The 5,412-nt window shown below is 41.4% G+C and overlaps 1 pseudogene; it reads left to right on the plus strand.

Moving 5' to 3' along the window:
• LOC102499008 (WD repeat-containing protein 20-like) overlaps nucleotides 1–5,412 on the plus strand; it is a 34,700-nt pseudogene that overhangs the window by 11,086 nt on the left and 18,202 nt on the right.

Below are 5,412 nucleotides of genomic sequence, written 5' to 3' on the forward strand. Positions count from 1 at the left end.
TAGCTAAAAGGCATGTGAAAAAATGCTCAACATCCCTCATTGTAAGAGAAATGCAGATCAAAACAACAATGAGATATCAACTAACCCCAGTCAGAATGTCTAAGATTAAAAAAAAAAATGATAAGTGCTGGCAAGGGTGTGGTGAAAAGGAACTCTCTTACCCTGCTGGTGGGAATGTAAATTGGTCCAGCATTGTGGAGAACTATTTGGAGATTCCTCAAAAATCTACAAATAGAACTACCATATCTTCCATCAATCCCACTCCTTGGTATCTACTCAAAGGACAGAAGAATACTTTATCAGAAAAGTGCTTGCACATCGATGTTTATTGCGGTACTTTTCATGATTGCTAAGTTATGGAAGCAACTCAAAAGCCCACGAACTGAAGAATGGTTAGAAAAACGGTGGCACATATATTCAATGGAATACTATTCATCCATAAAAAACAACAAAAGCCTGGCTTTTGACAGGAAGTGGATGAATATGGAAGACTTACTGCTGAGTGAAGCAAGCCATGCTATGAAGGAGAGGCATTGTTTGTTCCCACTTAATATATACTGAGTGTCTGCACTCTATGACTGAAACTAATTTTCTAAAGGATATAGAAAAGCAGAATATAGAGGTAAATACCAGATATAGTGTGTGTGAAAGAGGAGGGTCTGAGGAAGGACATTTGTGGGAAGGACAGGGAGGAAAAGCATAATGTGACAAAGAGGTGCGGTATTATCTGTTGAAGATGTTTTGTGGTTTTATTGATGGTGCTGGGGAGAGGTGTTAATCTATTGAAATTTCAATTTTGTAAGACAAATAATAGTGTGATTGAATGTATGGAAGAAAATGAAATGAAAAAAAAAGATAGATGTGATATATATATATATATATATATATATATTTGTATATATTTGGCTATAGGTATTAGTAGTTTCACTGTTATGTATTTCAATGTATGAGTAACACATAATTTTTGACCAGCTAAAGGATGTACAAACACAAGAGATGGATGTGAATGCCAGATGTGTTGTTCATGGAGAAGTAGGACCTGGAGAAAACATTTGGAGGAGGGATAAGGAGGCAGCATTGTTGAGACAGGGATGTAGTATTGTTATATTTTGATCAACTGGACTGGGGAGAAATGTTCACATATTGAAATGATCACCTTGTAAGTTAAATAATGTGATTGAATGTATTAAAAAATGTAAAATAAAAATAAAAAGTTTCAGAAACAATAATTCTTTCCATTTATGTCATTTCTCTGGCTCTCGGCTCCACCTCTTATCTTCTTAATTATCACTCTAGTCCTCCCTCCCAGGCAGAAGAAGCCGGGCCTTCAGCAGAGTTTCCACATGTCGTCAGTGATCTAGATTTTTCAGGAAATGAAGATTTTCTACTGATAATACAGCCTCCAACAAAGGAGCTAGCGGTAGGGAACCCCCCACCCCGCATCTATCCCTCTTTCTATCTCAGTTCCTGTCTCTCCCTGCTTCTGTCTCCCTTTTTAATTTTTTTTGTAATTTTTCATTTTCACACTTTTTTAAAAAGGCACAGATTACTCTGGCTCTTGGCTCCACCTCTTATCTGCTTAGTTATCTCTCTGGTCCTCCCTCCCAGGCAGAAGAAGCCAGGCCTTCAGCAGAAGGTTCCACATGGCACCAGCAAAGTACATTTTTCAGGGAATGAAGATTTTCTACTGATAGTACAGCCTCCAACAAAGGAGCTAGCAGTAGGGAGCCCCCCACCCTGCATCCCCAGCATATTATCTTTCTGTCTCAGTTCCTGTCTCTCCCTGCTACTGTCTCCCCTATTTTTTGTAATTTTTACTTTTCACATTTTTTAAAAAGGCAAAGTTTTTTTTTCTTTCTGTCTCAGTTCCTGTCTTTCCATGCTTCTGTCTCTCCTTTTTTTTCTTGTATTTTTCCCTTTTTGCACTTTTTTAAAAGGCACAGTTTTTCTCTGGATCTTGGCTCCACCTCTTATCTTGTTAATTATCACTCTGGTCCTGCCTCCCAGGCAGAAGAAGCTGGGCCTTCAGGAGAAGGTTCCACATGGCACCAGCGAACTAGATTTTTCAGGGAATGAATATTTTCTACTGATAATACAGTCTCCAACAAATGAGCTAGTGGTTAAGAGCCCCCCAACCAGCACCCCCAGCCTTCTATCCCTCTTTCTGCCTCAGTTCCTGTCTCTCCCTGCTTCTGTCTCCCCTTTTTCTTTTGTAATTTTTCTTTTTTTTCTCTTTTTTTTAAAAGGCACAGTTTTTCTCTGGCTCTTAACTCCACCTCTTATCTTGGACATTATCGCTCTGGTCCTCCCTTCCAAGCAGAAGAAGCCGGGCCTTCAGCAGAAGATTACACATGGCACCAGCGAACTAGATTTTTCAGGGAATGAAGATTTTCTACTGATAATACAACCTCCAACACACGAACTAGCAGTAGGGAGCCCTCCACCCTGCCCACCCCCAGACTTCTGTCTATTTATCTGTCTCAGTTCCTGTCTCTCCCTGTTTCTGTCTCCCATTTTTTTTTGTAATTTTTCCTTTTTGCACTTTTTTTAGAAGGTAAAGTTTTTCTCTGGCTCTAGGCTCCACCTCTTATCTTGTTAATTATCGCTCTGTTACTCCCACCCAGGCAGAAGTAGCTGGGCCTTCAGCAGAAGGTTCCACATGGTGCCAGCAAACTAGATTTTTCAGGGAATGAAGATTTTCTACTGATAATACAGACTCCAGCAAATGAGCTAATGATAGGGAGCCCCCCACCCCACACCCCCAGCTGTCTATCTCTCTTTCTGTCTCAGTTCCTGTCTCTCTCTGCTTCTGTCTCCCTTTTTTTTTTTTGTAATTTTTCCTTTTCACACTTTTTTAAAAGGCAGTTTTTCTCGGGCTCTCGGCCCCACCTCTTATCTTGTTAATTATCATTCTGGTACTCCCTTCCAGGCAGAAGAAGCTGGGACTTCAGCAGAAGGTTCCACATGGCGCCATCAAACTAGATTTTTCAGGAAATGAGGATTTTCTACTGATAATATAGCCTCCAACTCACAAGCTAGTGGTAGGGAGCCCTCCACCCTGCCCCCCCAGCCTTCTATCTCTCTTTCTGTCTCAGTTCCTGTCTCTCCCTGCTTCTGTCTCCTCTCTTTTTTTTTGTAATTTTTCCTTTTTACACTTTTTTTAAAAGGCACAATTTTTGTGTGGCTCTAGGCTCCACCTCTTATCTTGTTAATTATCACTCTGGTACTCCCTCCCACGCAGAAGAAGCTGGACCTTCAGCAGTAGGTTCCACATGGCACCAGTGAACTAGATTTTTCAGGGAATAAAGATTTTCTACTGATAATACAGCCTCCAAAAAATGACCTAGTGGTAGGGAGCCCTCCAACCCACAAACCCAGCCTTCTATCTCTCTTTCTGTCTCAGTTCCTTTCTCTCCCTGCTTCTGTCTCCCCCTTTTTTTGTAATTTTTCCTTTTCAGCCTTTTTTTAAAAGGCACAGTTTTTCTCTGGCTCTTGACTTCACCCCTTATCTTGTTAATTATTGATCTGTTACTCCCGCCCAGGCAGAAGCTGGGCCTTCAGCAGAAGGTTCCACATGGCACCAGCGAACTAGATTTTTCAGGGAATGAAGAATTTCTACTGATAATACAGTCTCCAGCAAAGGAGCTAGTGGTAAAGACCCCCCTTCCCCGCACCCCCAGCATATTATCTCTCTTTCTGTCTCAGTTCCTGTCTCTCCCTGCTTCTGTCTCCCCCTTTTTTTTTGTAAGTTTTCCTTTTCACACTTTTTTTTAAAAGGCTCAGTTTTTCTCTGGCTCTTGGCTCCACCTCTTATCTTGTTAATTATCGCTCTTGTCCTCCCTCCCAGCAGAAGAATCCAGGACTTCAGCAGAAGGTTCCACATGGCACCAGCGAACTAGATTTTTCAGGGAATGAAGAATTTCTACTGATAATACAGTCTCCAGCAAAGGAGCTAGTGGTAAAGACCCCCCTTCCCCGCACCCCCAGCATATTATCTCTCTTTCTGTCTCAGTTCCTGTCTCCCTGCTTCTGTCTCCCCCCCAGTTTTTTTTTTGTAATTTTTCCTTTTCACACTTTTTTTTTTAAAAGGCACAGTTTTTCTCTGGCTCTTGGCTCCACCTCTTATCTTGTTAATTATCGCTCTTGTCCTCCCTCCCAGCAGAAGAATCCAGGACTTCAGCAGAAGGTTCCACATGGCGCCAGCGATCTAGATTTGTCAGGGAATGAAGATTTTCTACTGCTAATACATACTACAACAAATGAGCTAGCGGTTGGGAGCTCCCCAACCCGCACCCTAGTTTTCTACCTCTCTTTCTGTCTCAGTTCCTGTCTCTCCCTGCTTCTGTCTCCCCCTTCTTTCTTGTAATTTTTCCTTTTCACACTTTTTTTTAAAAGGCAGCGTTTTTCTCTGGCTCTTGACTCTGCCTCTTATCTTGTTAATTATTGCTCTGGTACTCCCTCCCAGGCAGAAGAAGCTGGGACTTCAGCAGAAGGTTCCACATGACGCCATCAAACTAGATTTTTCAGGGAATGAAGATTTTCTACTGATAAGACAGCCCCCAACTCACAAGCTAGTGGTAGGGAGCCTTTCACTCTGCCCCCCCAGCCTTCTATCTCTCTTTCTGTCTCAGTTCCTGTCTCTCCCTGCTTCTGTCTCTCCCTGCTTCTGTCTCCCCCCCCTTTTTTTGTAATTTTTCCTTTTTACACTTTTTTTAGAAGGTACAGTTTTTCTCTGGCTCTGGGCTCCACCTCTTATCTTGTTAATTATCACTCTGGTCCTCCCTCCCAGGCAGAAGAAGTTGGGCCTTCAGCAGAAGGTTCCACATGGCACCAGCGAACTAGATTTTGCATGCAGTGTGCTTGCACGCTGCACGGTTTTCTATTTTGTGATTTTTTTTTTTAAAAAAAGAACAGTGATTACAATTTTTTTAAAAAAAAATTTTTCTCTACTTTTCTCTTTTTGTTGTTGTCTCTCTCTCCCTTTTCCATTTTCCTTTTGCTTTTCTGTCCACTGTCCAATATCCATTCAATGTGTTCTTAGATGAATCTGAAAACACTGTAGCTAAATATCCAAATACTAATAGGGTTAAAATATTCCCTAATATCTACTGAATCTGCTGCAGCAGCAATCACAACAGAATGGCAAAGATGTTCTAGATCACTTCTGCTTGCTCCTGAACATTTAGACTGAACTTCAAGAATCTGAAAGAAACACACCATCCATTAGATGACAAGAAATCACCGCTGGATCATGAGAAATATGGGAAAATGAGAAAATACCTCTCCTCCAAGGGAAAAGAGTAACTCTTCTTCATCTACAAGCAGTTCGGTGAAAATCATGGATATGTCTGATAAGGAATTTAGAGCATTCATAGTGTCGAAACTAACAGAGATGGAGGAGAAGAGAGATAA

The sequence above is a fragment of the Tupaia chinensis genome, unplaced genomic scaffold (genome assembly GCF_000334495.1).
Source record: "Tupaia chinensis unplaced genomic scaffold, TupChi_1.0 Scaffold140684_1, whole genome shotgun sequence".
In the NCBI taxonomy this organism is placed as follows: Eukaryota; Metazoa; Chordata; class Mammalia; order Scandentia; family Tupaiidae; genus Tupaia; species Tupaia belangeri.